Source organism: Manis javanica, chromosome 11 (genome assembly GCF_040802235.1).
Source record: "Manis javanica isolate MJ-LG chromosome 11, MJ_LKY, whole genome shotgun sequence".
Lineage (NCBI taxonomy): Eukaryota > Metazoa > Chordata > Mammalia > Pholidota > Manidae > Manis > Manis javanica.
The window spans coordinates 74,462,972-74,478,461 of record NC_133166.1 but is presented as its reverse complement, the minus strand read 5'-3'; positions in this window follow the sequence as shown (position 1 = coordinate 74,478,461).

Genomic DNA, 15,490 nt, shown 5'->3' with positions numbered 1-15,490 from the left:
GACTCATACAAAAGGAACATGCAAAGTAGATTTTTATTAATAAATGTCTCTGCTTAGTCCTCAAAGGAAGTGCGCTACTGGTTTTTGCATGATAAAGAGGACTACCTAAATGAAGGACTGTAGTTCACTTCTGAGTTTGCCCTGATCTGGACTGCTCTTTTGAAAAATAAAATTGGAAGGTCTTGGTTTCACTGGAGTTGTTCATCACTGCACCTTTATTCAGTCTGCTAAAGGAGTTCCAAGTATGCATAAATGTGCGTGTGTGTGTGTGTGTATGTGAGAGACAGACTGTCCCATTTTTGTCTAAAATTTTTGAACTTTATTATAATCATGATGCTAAAATAATATGAAATTCTAATAAAATTATGGTATCTTGGGTTTGATCATCTCACTGATTCCTCCTGCCAATAGTAAATCTGTACAGTAGTGGTGTGTCAGCCTGCGCTGAAAGTTTTCAGTGTTGTGGAATTTTTCTACCTTCCCCTCATACCCTGCCTAAAAAAATCCATTATTGTAGAAATTTCTGAAGACTGTCTCCCTGTACCTTCTACTCACTGACATTTCTAAGGGAAAAAGCTGATGAGTCATGACTGTCCATGAAAGTCCACTTGACTTGGGGCCTATTTCCCGCCACATCCAGATCCACCTGTCCCCTCGGGCTGAGCCAGGAGGCTTAGATGCTGGAGCTTGGCTGAGGGGTGGCACACACACATTTGGAGATGTTCAGTCGTAGATAAAACACATTTTTCATGGAAGGGTGGGAGAGGTATTTTAAAACCGTGTAGAAGTGTGAGGATGGAGGACAGAGTGGGGTGACCTGGGTGTGTGTACGGGCAATGCAGAGAGGACAATTATAGGGCAGAGAAGGAAGACAATACCAAAACAGAGGGGCCTCTGGGAACAAGGGAGGGGGTATGGAATGTGAACATGAAAACGATTTTGAATTCAGCTTTTGAATGCCCTGGATTTTCTGCTGGATCCCCAAAACCATCATTCCTCATCCCTTACTCTGTAGCACTGAGGTGAGGGCACGGGAAAGTGGGTTGTGCCCAAGTGAGCTGGCTGCTCAGAGAAACTTTCTAAAAATACTGCTGACAACAGTTACCAATGATAAGGACATGCTGAGACTCTTACCTACATCATCTCTTCCAGGGCCTGCAGCCACCCTATTAGTTTTTCTCATTTTACAGATGAGAAACTGAGAGAAGTAAAACCCTTGTTGAAAGAAAAAAATTACTGACCAAGCCATGATGCAAACAAGATCATTTGACCTGGGAGCCCATGAGGCCGAACCGTTCCACCAGTCACTGCTTCTGTGCTGAGCGCTCAGCAGCCAAGAGGTGGCAGAAGTGGTGGTGGGAGTAGCTGAGGGGTCCGTGTGTGCTCAGTACCTCCTGCCTAGCCTGCCTGTGGCTCAATGCAATAAGGAGACCCCAGGAATGGCTGACAGCACAGAGCAAACTCGACTAAATAATCTGAGTCCACTAGGGAAATGGAAAGAGAGGAACATTTGTTGAAAATCAGCTATATGCCCAGCTAAGTGCTAGGAGCTGAAGACAATAGCAAACCATAGAATGGATATAATAAACTAAATAATAAATAAACTCTTGGAAAACTAAAAATTGCCCATCAGAGGACCTACAGCAAAAGGATTTTATTGAATTCAATGCAAACATAGGTCTCATTCTAATTCTATGTATTAATAAGAGATGGATAAAAGTCTCCAAAAACAGGCAAAAGGACTACATTAGCACTGCTCACAGCGCCCAGCAGGCTCCTGTGCAAGTGGGACTGGACATAGAAAATGAACATGGCAGCCTTGTCCCCTCACACACATCAGACAAGATAAAGGCAAGATGGCATATGCCACATGCCACACATGAGCAGACAAACAAGAAAGAAGAGGAGAGATGCAGGTTTTATAGGAGGGAGGTGAATAGATGAGAACCATTTCACTGCCCTTGAATTGCAAGGCTCTGCTTTGCAAAACCAAAAAAAGAAAATCTTTTGTTCTTGCAGTGAAACAAGTCCCAAGCTACCTACTACAATGACTAGTGATGACTGAGCTGGGGACATGCTCTGGGAGCCATCTGTGAAGACTGCTTGCACTTGTTTCCAGTGAGATTTACAGGGAGGAGAGCTCTTTGTTGAGCTTCAGACAAAGTGTATGTGAGACATCAGATCTTCCTTCACTGATAACTGCCTTTTGACCAAATCATCCTCCATTGTGGGTCTCCCCATGGCCTCCACTCCATCACCTGCCCTCAGCTTACCTAGTCTCTCCCTCCAAAGGCAATTCGTTTAACTCTTGGAAGCCAAATACAATTGTATTTCCTTTTTTTTTTTTTACAGATAATTCTTAAAGCACCAGTGAATTCTGATTTACCTATTTTGGCCATTGCATCCCAAGATCCTGAGCTTTGTCTCTGTAATTTCTGAATGCCTTCAGATTTTTGTGTAAGAAAGCTAAAAGATTGAGGACCAAGGGCATTGCTGAAAATTGTTAATGAGTTGTATGCTAACAAGATAGAGGCATATCTGTGAGTCTCTGAGACATTTATTTTCAAAGAAAATGGAAGTGACAAAAACCGAGGTGCTAATAGTATGGAGCTAAATGGGCAACATAGCGACATGGACTCTTGAGAAGAGGCGTCTTGTGCACACAGGGATGGGGTTCCAGTGTGTGGTGCCCACATGCTCTCAGGAAGCAAATTAATGCTGGTTGCAAGGGTTACATATCTTCCTCTCTTTTGCTGAGTCCTCTGCATAGGGACAGGCATGATAAAGCCACTTAATATCCTTATCAATAGGATAACATCCCAGAGAGTATCTGTTCTCTTGTTCATTTTCATTAGGACAAACTCCTTTAGCCAGATAAACAACGTGCTGATTTTCAGTGATATCTGTGCAAAACATGAAATAATATTTTGATGAAATATGACTGTTGCATTATAAGGAGGTAGGGAAATGAGCCACATTTATCTCTTCTTTCTTCTGTGATAAGCCATGGTGTCTGGAGAATGTTTAACAACCAGAGCCTGGATGGAGGAGGTAGTGGGGAGCCCTAATTTGTAGTGTTTGCTAATTTCTATGGCATAAATACTCTCATCATTGCTGATTCCAAGTTACTAACCTGAAGTCACTGAACACAGATCTGGGAAGAGATGTGCACAGCTGGTACTCCCCAGCCCATAGGCACCAGCTCTGGCCTGGAACTGCCTATGCAACAAACTGAGTAAGATTCTACAAGTAAAACTCAGCCCCAGAGTTTGGACTCTAATATTCTTCAAGATTGAGTCCTGAGTTAGAGAATTATTACATTCCAACTAAGATAATTGAGTCACTATAATATCATTACAGTAAGTATTGAATTTTTCATATACATTTCCTGTCCAAGTGGACCACAACACTACAACTGAGTCTAAAAATAAGTACTGGCACTTAAAGCTGACTTTACACTGCCTGTATTTACATCCTGCTCTGTGCTTTCTTGGCAAGTCATAATATTCAATGCTTTGTGTAACCTCTTTTGGTAAATGATGGTAATTTCCTAGGTGTCATTTGTATTCCCAGGGGGACACTAGGAAGCAAGAGATATAATCTAGCAAGGAATTCCTTTTGAAGTATTTTTACTAGAGGATTGTTGTTGAACCTCTCAAAATAACTCCATCCTCTTTTCCCTGGACAGTTTTTCCATGGAGTTCAAATTGCTTCACCAGAAGGTCTGGGAAAAGGGATTAGAAGACAGGCAGAGACAAACAAAAAGAAATGATTTATAAATGAAAGGAAAGATTGCTAAAAATTATTCTAAGTTTTCAGCTTTGGAACTTGAAGGAAGCAGTGAAAGTCTTGAGGTTTGAAGTCCACAGATACTAGATTAGTTCTAATAATGCAGGAAAACGTAGAGGAGGGAGGCAGAGGAAGGGGAGAAGGTGAGGAGGAAGGGAGGGACGAAGGGAGGGAAGGAGAGAGGGAGGAAAAGTTAAGCATCTTTCAAGCTTATACCAGGCATACAGTGTTTGCTGTCTTTTCATTTTACCCTTAGGCAGCCATCCTAATCCTCTGGCTATTTCTAGGAAATAGAAATAAAATATGTCACTCCCTTTGGTCAGCATAACATAATGTAAGATATACATTTCATGGCCACTCATGAAATTCCATCTGCTCTTCTTACCGTCTTCTGTCTTCCCCCTACTCGAGCAGGTTTTACCTTCTATGGGGAAAAGGATATACAACAAGAACTAATCTTCACAGTGAGTTGTGATTTATGCAACTATTGAAAGTAGAAGTATTGACTCTCGACCGATCCCACCAGCTGTGAGCTTTCCCTTCCCTGTTAGGCATGTTAGCTCTCATGATTGTTTTCTTAGCTCTAAGAGTACATGAGGTACAGTGTGGGACGTAAAGAGCGCTAACACTCTGCCCAGTGCGCTCACCTCATGGGAGAAAGGAGGTGGTACTGGCCGGAGAAGACGGTGTGGTGGGGTGGGGGCCGCGAGCTCCTGGAGCGCGCTCTGTAAAGCTCTCAATGCCTGTATGAAAGGGAGTGATGTCATGGTGTTCTCAGTCACATTCTGGGAGGGGCAAATTCATCATCCTGTCTCTTCCAGGGCCGCTGCTGTAAGCATAGAAAGGGAATGGCACTTTATCCACCAGTTTCTGGGTACATTCTTGATTCAGATAATTTTATTGCACCCCGTGGGAACAATAAAAATCCTTCCCTTGAAAGAGCACAGAAGGCAATATTCACTATTTTTTCTCTTCCTGGCCAATTCATACTTTAAAGAAATATGATAGGAAGTGGGTCAATTGAAGACAGAGGCAGAGAAGAGAATTCCCAAGCTTCTTGTGCCTTACAGCACCATGAGATCCTTGGGGTCTTGCACAGAGCTGCTACTCAGTAAAAATTTTACTTCCTAAATAAACGAATTAATGAATGCTCAATAAAGTGGCCCAGCCTTGTCACCTGGCATCAGTCACTTGGCTGCCACACACAGAGATTTCCTCTGTATGCAAGAAGAGCAGGCAGAGGATGGGATCTGCCCTCCCACGACTTTCAGATAGTGGTTATTATTTGAATGTGGTCAGCACTTGTGACTATAGTTGCTCTTTGGTTTTATTTTTTAAGAAGTAGGGCTATTTGGCAATTAGAAAGCATTTAATTGCCTCCTCACCCTACCCATCCATTGCCCTGGGTTGGTTGTGCACACTTCCTCCTTACTTTGTCATTTTTTATTTCCTGATGGCCCAGAAAATGAATGGAGTGATAAAAATACCTGTGTGTTTGTGAGCAAGGCTGGTGTAACAAATGGAAGCTTCAGTCAAGGGAATGACTAATTCCTGCTGATGGATGAGCAAGAAGCTGCAGTAGGAGAGACCGGGGCTCCCCTGCCTAGGTTTGGGTTCTTTGGATGGGGTCAGTGGCAGTCAGACACTTTTTCCAGTGGCACATAGTGGAGCTAGTTGCCTCTACATACTCTGCCCAATAATTCATTTATTAATGGACATAGGGTTTTTAGCATATCCATGCAGCTTCCCAATCATGCATTGTGATGTGACATGTAAAAGCTATTAGAAAATCTGAAGTACTTCCAACATGTGGTATTATTACCTACACTATTTCTAATGATGATTATAATACAATATGTCTTATACCTCAGTTAAGGACTTTCCTAATATATAGAAGATATTGCCCAATATCTTTCTTGGCTTTACACCTACTTAAGGCAGAAGACTGGGGACAGTGCCTTAGGGGTTCTTAACACACTGATTCACAGAGTGAGAATTGTACCGATTCTCTGCTAAATCACAGAGGAATTATTAAAATTGAACGGAGACTACAAAAACACAGGTACTCCTTGGTAACAGTAATAGGTGCTTGGTATTCAAAACTGTTTTCTCCCTTACGACTTGGTGAACTGACACTCCCGCTAGTATATTTTAAGATTTATGTATCTAAACAGGGATATGTTGATTATACTGACCTTGTATGGATTGTGTAACCTTGTGAAAATTAGCCGTCACAATTGGGAAAGTACAGATCTCAAAGGTTCTTAAAATGCGTAAGTGAGGGGAGAGTGCAGATAGGTTGGGGACAAAATCTTCAGGGCAAAAGAAAACATAAATATATTCGGTCAGGGAGATCGTTCAGGCTCTCGTTTTCAAAGTCTGATGTAAAAATAAAGAGAATGTTATTTTGAAGAGATAGGAAGGTAGACGTACTCAACATAAAGATTATATGGTACCCATCTTATACAATCCCTTATCATTTTCTCAGAAAAGCTGGTTCCCTGTGCCTGCCCCCACAATAGGGGGTGCTTGCATGACTGTCACCTTTACCATGGGTTCCCTCAAGGTTTCTAAAAGCAAGCAATTCTTGGCCAGAAAATTGAAAGCATTCCTTAGTGGATTCAGATGAAAAATGAGAACATAACCAGGTTCAATCCAAAAGGAGACATTGGAGGAGAACGGGACTGGGCTCACATGATTGCACACGTATTTATGCTACATAAGATCCAAGCTCCTCATTTTAAGCCAAAAATATCAGTGTCAAAATATTTCGACATAGTTTATTGGAAAAGTGGACTCCGACACTTTTTTTTCTTTATTGAATTAATGGGTCATAAAAATGTGAAACCATTTGTGATATGTAAAATAAAGATTACATGGGGATTAATTCCCAAACCCAATACCCAAGGCCAGCAGTTGAGTGAAGTGTGATATTTGCAGGAACTTCTGTCAGACCTGTGTTTTGAGCAAACTAGAAATTTGGGACTGTCTTTGACAGCTGGAGTCCATTGTAAGTCAAATAAGTGATGACATGGTACAGGTGGAATACATTCAGCATGGAGCATTCAGGTTATGCCTTACTGGTCATTATTTTGGTAAGATTCTGTTGGTCATGGCATATAATGTCAGTCTTGGCAGGGACAATACTTGGGAGAAATCTGCCCCTTGGGGATGTATTTTCCCCACTTATCATGTATGCCTGCCTGCCTTCATTCCTACAGGCAATCTTTAAACACTTCTTGCTTAGAGCCAAAGAGGGTTTTCAGACCAGTGTGGGCAGGTAAGTGAGATGTAGTCTAATAAGACTGTATGCTAAAGGCTTCCTTAATGTATCAGAACTTCAACATTGATTGATAATAATGCCATAGTGCCAAGCATTCCCAAGGTACTGGACCAGCCTTGCAACAGCCTACTTCAAAACCAGTTCTTATTAGCCTGTCACCTACTTCTAAGCTAGAACAGAGAAGGCAGAAAATTCATTGAGAGGGTAAAGAGGCCAGTTGGTGAGGATTTCTCAGGGGAAGGGATGTGTTCTCTGGCCACCTCAGCCAAGAGAGGGGTCTTCTAGAGAGCCAGTTTGGAAACCTGAGGGGTGACTCCTGGAGTTTGGGTAACACTGGATCTAGTACCCAATCCCTTCCCAGAAAAGTCTAAGATTGAAGGTCATTCTTCTTGAAGAATACAAAGTCGGGGCAACACTTAAAAGGCCTGCACATCTAGGATGCCTGCTCTGATGGGCATTAATCATCCTTGAAAGATCTGTCATGTTTGCAAGAAGCCTGCTTGGGCCATGAAGTGGTCCAGGAGAGGGATGCACTTGAGGTCCCCAGCGTAAAAGGGTCCTGGGAGAGAAGCTATAAGCAGCTGGCCTGAGCACACATCAGTAACAAAAAAACTGCAGAAGAGATTTCCTCTGTGAGAGAAAGACTTGGAAAGAACCCTCAAAAGCAGCCCAAGAGGGAAGAACAATTGGCATTTGGCATCTGTTATACTCAGAGCATCTGGGCCAGATGACCATCGGGGCAAGAAGATTTTCTTTCCACCTCAAGTCCTTGTTCCTGATGATGGATGCAGTGCTGTACCCCGGAGATACCCCCTTTAGCAGGCATACCCCTCATCTTCCAGAGGGCTGCCCAAAGGTGGCACTCAGCTGTCACTTTCTTTGGGGATTGTGTCCACTGAAGAAAATGGCTTTTCCAATGGTGACTATGACACATACCAGAAGTGTCCTCCACGAGCAGGGAGAGAACAGGGAGACAACTCTTTCCAGAGAAGCAGCCCATCCATGACCAGCATGGGGCACAGATGAATTCCTAGCCCCTAGCTTCATGTCTGGCCAACTCTGAAGGGCCTCCCCAAAGCTTTCCTTGCACACTAATCTTCATCTCAGACTGTGCTTCCCTGGAAAGCTACCTGGCAACACTCCTTATCCTAGGCCTGACCTGGAGGGGCCACAAGCAGCAGTCAGTAAATGTGGAGATGAGCCATGAGCCACCTTCTCCACAGCAGGCAGGTTTCCCAGAAGAGGGGAGGACCTTTCATACCCATTAGAAGTTATGGTATTCTTAGAATGAATCCTCTTAAAATTAAAAAATTACAAAGATAAACTATGACACATACCAGAAGTGTCCTCCACGAGCAGGGAGAGAAAAGGCCCTCAGCCTGAGTTTAACCAGGAGAAAGTGCACAGCTACTTTCTGCTTATTTAATGAAACTAATTACAGTAAAATACATATTAAGAACCTGGATTTTGAAATCATTGGTGGTTTGAATTCGAAGTTCTGTCACTTATTTTTATGTGACCTTGAGCAGTAACTTAAACACTCTGAAGCCACAGTTTCTAGACTATGAAATGGAGGTAACAGTAGATTGCTGGGAGGATTAAATGAGAATGTATGCAAATCTCTTTACACAGCCCACTCAGCACAGAGTAAACATTGAAACTTGCTCTCCTCCTGAGTAGATTCTGGGGTTTCAGCCTGTGCCAAGATCTCTTAGGACAGAGAGCATGTGGAAAGTGATGTGTCAGCCAGCTCTGTCTCTTCTCACATACAAGGAGTGTGACAGAGTGAATCACAGTTTGTATAAATCACATCCCGTTTTATTTCCCATAAAAATGTAAATAGAAGCAATGATTCTTTGCACTTCAATTAGCCTGTTGCGATCACATCTTTTTCTAAATGGTTTCATGACAAATTACATTCAGTTTGTTAGACCCACTTATCAGCAAAACCAGTTATTCTCCTGCATGTGCTCAGCAGGTTCTTATGTAGTTGCTGATCCCTTTTTTTTTTTGTTATAACTTGTTTCCAGTCCTCCATTCCCTTCCTGTTTGCATTCCTGGTCTGGAGATGTGTGAGTCCTCCTCTCTCTCCTGCATTGAATTCCTCAGCCAGATTTTCCAATTAAAACTTGTTCCTACCCCTGCCCACCTGTGATTATGGTTCCCCTGCAAGAATTTATAGCCTCCCTCATCCACCATTTGCAGGCATGTGAATGTTGTGATTTCTGATGTGTGAGTCGAAGCTTCCTTCTTTGAGAACTCAAGAGTTTTTTTTTTTTTTTTTGAGAGGGCATCTCTCATATTTATTGATCAAATGGTTGTTAACAACAATAAAATTCAGTAGAGGGGGGTCAATGCTCAATGTACAATCATTAATCCATCTCAAGCCTAACTCTCGTCAGTCTCCAATCTTCTGAAGCATAACGAACAAGTTCTTACATGGTGAACGAATTCTTACATAGTGAATAAATTCTTACATGGTGAACAGTACAAGGGCATTCATCACAGAAACTTTTGGTTTTGATCACGCATTATGAACTATAAACAATCAGGTCAAATATGAATATTCATTTGATTTTTATACTTGATTTATATGTTGATCCCACATTTCTCACTTTATTATTATTATTATTATTATTATTATTATTTTTAATAAAATGCTGAAGTGGTAGGTAGATGCAAGATAAAGGTAGAAAACATAGTTTAGTGTTGTAGGAGAGCAATTGTAGATGATCAGGTGTGTGCCTGTAGATTATGTGTTAATCCAAGCTAGACAAGGGCAGCGAAACATCCACGGATGCAGATTACTCTCAAAGCAGGGGGGATGAGGTTCTGAGCCTCACCTCAGTTGATCCCCAATTTCTCACCTGATGGCACCCTGCGACTGTGCCTGTCTTAGGTTGTTCCTCCCTTGAGGAATCTTACCCGTCTCTGGCTAATCAGTCATCTTCCGGGGCCATACAGGGAAATGTAAAGTTGGTAAGTGAGAAAGAAGCCATATTGTTTGAAAAGGTTAGCTTTTTACTTCTTTGCAGATTTATGCCCTGTTGCTTCTATGCCCAGCACTTGTCTCGAGGTATCTTTACCACCTGGAGGAATTATGATACTCGGTAACTTCGATATGAGGCACGAATTCTATTTAAGCGTTGTAATTAGGAAGGAAGAAGAAAAGCTATAGAGGTAGCATATGGAAGAAAACATGGGAGGATTGATTATTTCTTTGACATATCTTCTTGTAGAGTACCTTAACTATGTATAGGTTTTAAACTACTAACTACTTTGCACACACATATTAACATAATAGGAATACGGTGACATAAACAAAGCAAATCTATAATTACCATCCAACTCCAGTGAAGCCAAGAAAACCATTTAGGCACCCTAGGCATTTGTGAAAATTTGTCTATGATATGATGGATATTGTCCTACTGTACTTGAACAGTCTGAGAAAAATCAGACAAATTAAAGCAGCCCATTTCTGGGATCTGTTCACATCCCATATGTCCTTTTAATCGTAGATAGTCTATAGTCATAAGATTTCGGAGTGCTACAACTTGCACCCCTCCCAACTCCTGGTTGAGTTCCAACAGTACAAATCCGGTCAAATTCGTTGTCCACTGTATGCACATGCCAGCCTAGACATCTCCCTCCTCATTCCAATGGCAAGTCCAGGAAACGGTGGGGTGGACGCAGCCACGACCGCAGCATCGCCCGGATCCCTGTGGAAGCTTTTTGATGATCATTCCCCGGCACGAGTCCTCCAGAGAGTGCTGATGCCAGAAGCTCCTCCTCATATCGTATCTTAGTTCATTTTCTGGGTATCCAAGCTCGGCCTTGATCTTCGGCATAGAAACAAACAGACCCTTTGCCCACACTTTGACATGCCTGCTATACCACTGTGCAGAACTCATTGGAGGTCAGCACACAGGAACTGCTTTTTTTTTTATTATTATTAAGAGAAAGGAATATTATCAGAAAAGAGTACCTCCATAGCTGATCATCTGAGACCCTTTAAGTGATCAACATTAAGGATATTTAAAGCATGCGTTGATCTTTGATTTACCAATAGTTTTATCCTATCAAGGAGTAATCCCCCTTTTCTTTCTTTCTTTCTTCCTTTTTTTTTTAATCTTTAATCTACACTTACATGAAGAGTACTATGTTTACTATGCTCTCCCCTATATCAAGTCCCCCCTAACAACCACATTACGGTTAGTGTCCATCAGCTTAGCAAAATGTTGTAGAATCCCTACTTGTCCTCTCTGTGTTGTGCAGCCCACCCTCCCCTTTCTCCCTCCTCCCCATGCATGCTAATCTTAATACCCCCCTTCTTCTTCCCCCCCGCCTTATCCCTCCCTGCCCACCCATCCTCCCCAGTTCCTTTCCCTTTGGTACCTGTTAGTCCATTTTTGGGTTCTGTAATTCCGCTGCTGTTTTGTTCCTTCAGTTTTTCCTTTGTTCTTATACTCCTCAGATGAGTGAAGTCATTTGGTATTTCTCTTTCTCCGCTTGGCTTATTTCACTGAGCATAATACTCTCCAGCTCCATCCATGTTGCTGCAAATGGTTGGATTTTTCCACTTCTTATGGCTGAGTAGTATTCCACTGTGTACATGTACCACATCTTCTTTATCCATTCATCTACCGATGGACATTTAGGATGCTTCCAATTCTTGGCTATTGTAAATAGTGCTGCGATAAACATAGGGGTCCATCTGTCTTTCTCAAACTTGATTTCTGCGTTCTTAGGGTAAATTCCTAGGAGTGGAATTCCTGGGTCAAATGGTAGATCTGTTTTGAGCATTTTGATGAACCTCCAAACTGCTTTCCACAATGGTTGAACTAATTTACATTCCCACCAGCAGTGTAGGAGGGTTCCCCTTTCTCCACAGCCTCACCAACATTTGTTGTTGTCTGTCTTTTGGATGGCAGCTATCCTTACTGGTGTGAGGTGATACCTCATTGTAGTTTTAATTTGCATTTCTCTGATAATTAGCGATGCGGAGCATCTTTTCATGTGTCTGTTGGCCATCTGTATTTCCTTTTTAGAGAACTGTCTGTTCAGTTCCTCTGCCCATTTTTTAATTGGGTTATTTGTTTTTTGTTTGTTGAGGCGTGTGAGCTCTTTATATATTCTGGACGTCAAGCCTTTATCGGATCTGTCATTTTCAAATATATTCTCCCATACTGTAGGGTTCCTTTTTGTTCTATTGATGGTGTCTTTCGCTGTACAGAAGCTTTTCATATTAATGTAGTCCCACTTGCTCATTTTTACTGTTGTTTTCCTTGCCCCGGGAGATATGTTCAAGAAGAGGTCACTCATGTTTATGTCTAAGAGGTTTTTCCCTCTGTTTTTTTCCAAGAGTTTAATGGTTTCATGACTTACATTCAGGTCTTTGATCCATTTTGAGTTTACCTTTGTATATGGGGTTAGACAATGGTCCTGTTTCATTCTCCTACATGTAGCTGTCCAGTTTTGCCAACACCATCTGTTGAAGAGACTGTCATTTTGCCATTGTATGTCCTGGGCTCCTTTATCAAATATTAATTGACCATATTTGTTTGGGTTAATGTCTGGAGTCTCTAATCTGTTCCACTGGTCTGTGGCTCTGTTCTTGTGCCAGTACCAAATTGTCTTGATTACTATGGCTTTGTAGTAGAGCTTGAAGTTGGGGAGTGAGATCCCCCCTACTTTATTCTTCTTTTTCAGGATTGCTTTGGCTATTCGGGGTCTTTGGTGTTTCCATATGAATTTTTGAATTATTTGTTCCAATTCATTGAAGAATGTTGCTGGTAATTTGAGAGGGATTGCATCAAATCTGTATATTGCTTTGGGCAGGATGGCCATTTTGACGATATTAATTCTTCCTAGCCATGAGCATGGGATGAGTTTCCATTTATTAGTGTCCCCTTTAATTTCTCTTAAGAGTGACTTGTAGTTTTCAGAGTATAGGTCTTTCACTTCTTTGGTTAGGTTTATTCCTAGGTATTTTATTATTTTTGATGCAATGGTGAATGGAATTGTTTTCCTGATTTCTCTTTCTATTGATTCATTGTTAGTGTATAGGAAAGCTACAGATTTCTGTGTGTTAATTTTGTATCCTGCAACTTTGCTGTATTCCGATATCAGTTGTAGTAGTTTTGGAGTGGAGTCTTTAGGGTTTTTTATGTACAGTATCATATCATCTGCAAATAGTGACAGTTTAACTTCTTCTTTGCCAATCTGGATTCCTTGTATTTCTTTGTTTTGTCTGATTGCCATGGCTAGGACCTCCAGTACTATGTTGAATAACAGTGGGGAGAGTGGGCATCCCTGTCTGGTTCCCGATCTCAGAGGAAATGCTTTCAGCTTCTCGCTGTTCAGTATAATGCTGGCTGTGGGTTTATCATATATAGCCTTTATTATGTTGAGGTACTTGCCCTCTATTCCCATTTTGCTGAGAGTTTTTATCATGAATGGATGTTGAATTTTGTCAAATGCTTTTTCAGCATCTATGGAGATGATCATGTGGTTTTTGTCTTTCTTTTTGTTGATGTGGTGGATGATGTTGATGAATTTTCGAATGTTGTACCATCCTTGCATCCCTGGGATGAATCCCACTTGGTCATGGTGTATGATCCTTTTGATATACTGTTGAATTCTGTTTGCTAATATTTTATTGAGTGTTTTTGCATCTACATTCATCAGGGATATTGGTCTGTAATTTTCTTTTTTGGTGGGGTCTTTGCCTGGTTTTGGTATTAGTGTGAGTTTGGGAGTATTCCCTCTTCTTCTATTTTTTGGAACACTTTAAGGAGAATGGGTATTATGTCTTCTCTGTGTGTCTGATAAAATTCTGAGGTAAATCCGTCCGGCCCCGGGGTTTTGTTCTTGGGTAGTTTTTTGATTACTGTTTCAAGTTCTTTGCTCGTAATTGGTTTGTTTAACCTTTGTGTTTCTTCCTTGGTCAGTCTTGGGAGGTTGTATTTTTCTAGGAAGTTGTCCATTTCTTCTAGGTTTTCCAGCTTGCTGGCATATAGGTTTTCATAGTAGTCTTTAATAATTCTTTGTATTTCTGTGGAGTCTGTCATGATTTTTCCATTCTCATTTCTGATTATGTTGATTTGTGTTGATTCTCTTTTTCTCTTAATAAGTTGGGCTAGAGGCTTATCTATTTTGTTTATTCTCTCAAAGAACCAGCTCTTGGTTTCATTGATTTTTGCTATTGTTTTATTCTTCTCAGTTTTGTTTATTTCTTCTCTGATCTTTATTATGTCCCTCCTTCTGCTGACTTTAGGCCTCATTTGTTCTTCTTTTTCCAATTTCGATAATTGTTATGTTAGACTATTCATTTGGGATTGTTCTTCCTTCTTCAAGTGTGCCTGGATTGCTATATACTTTCCTCTTAAGACTGCTTTCGCTGCGTCCCACAGAAGTTGGGGCTTAGTGTTGTTGTTTTCATTTGTTTCTATATATTCCTTGATCTCTATTTTGATTTGTTCATTGATCCATTGATTATTTAGTAGCATGTTGTTAAGCCTCCATGTGTTTGTGAGCCTTTTTGTTTTCTTTGTAGAATTTATTTCTAGTTTTATACCTTTGTGGTCTGAAAAATTGGTTGGTAGAATTTCAATATTTTGGAATTTACTGAGGCTCTTTTTGTGAGCTAGTATGTGGTCTATTCTGGAGAATGCTCCATGTGCACCTGAATAGAATGTATATCCTGTTGCTTTTGGATGTAGAGTTCTATAGATGTCTATTAGGTCCATCTGTTCTAGTGTGTTGTTCAGTGCCTTTGTGTCCTTACTTATTTTCTGCCCGGTGGATCTATCCTTTGGGGTGAGTGGTGTGTTGAAGTCTCCTAAAATGAATGCATTGCAGTCTATTTCCCTCTTTAGTTCTGTTAGTATTTGCTTCACATATGCTGTTGCTCCTGTATTGGGTGCATATATATTTAGAATGGTTATATCCTCTTGTTGAACTGAGCCCTTTATCATTATGTAGTATCCTTCTTTATCTCTTGTTACTTTCTTTGTTTTGAAGTCTATTTTGTCTGATATTAGTACTGCAACCCCTGCTTTCTTCTCACTGCTGTTTGCCTGAAATATGTTTTTCCATCCCTTGACTTTTAGTCTATGCTTGTCTTTGGGTTTAAGGTGAGTTTCTTGTAAGCAGCGTACAGATGGGTCTTGCTTTTTTATCCATTCTATTACTCTGTGTCTTTTGATTGGTGCATTAAGTCCATTTACATTTAGGTTGACTATTGAGAGATATGTACTTATTGCCATTGCAGGCTTTAGATTCGTGGTTACCAAAGGTTCAAGGTTAGCTTCTTTAGTATCTTACTGCCTAACTTAGCTCGCTTATTAAGCTGTTATATACGCTGTCTGGAGATTCTTTTCTTCTCTCCCTTCTTATTCCTCCTCCTCCATTCTTCAT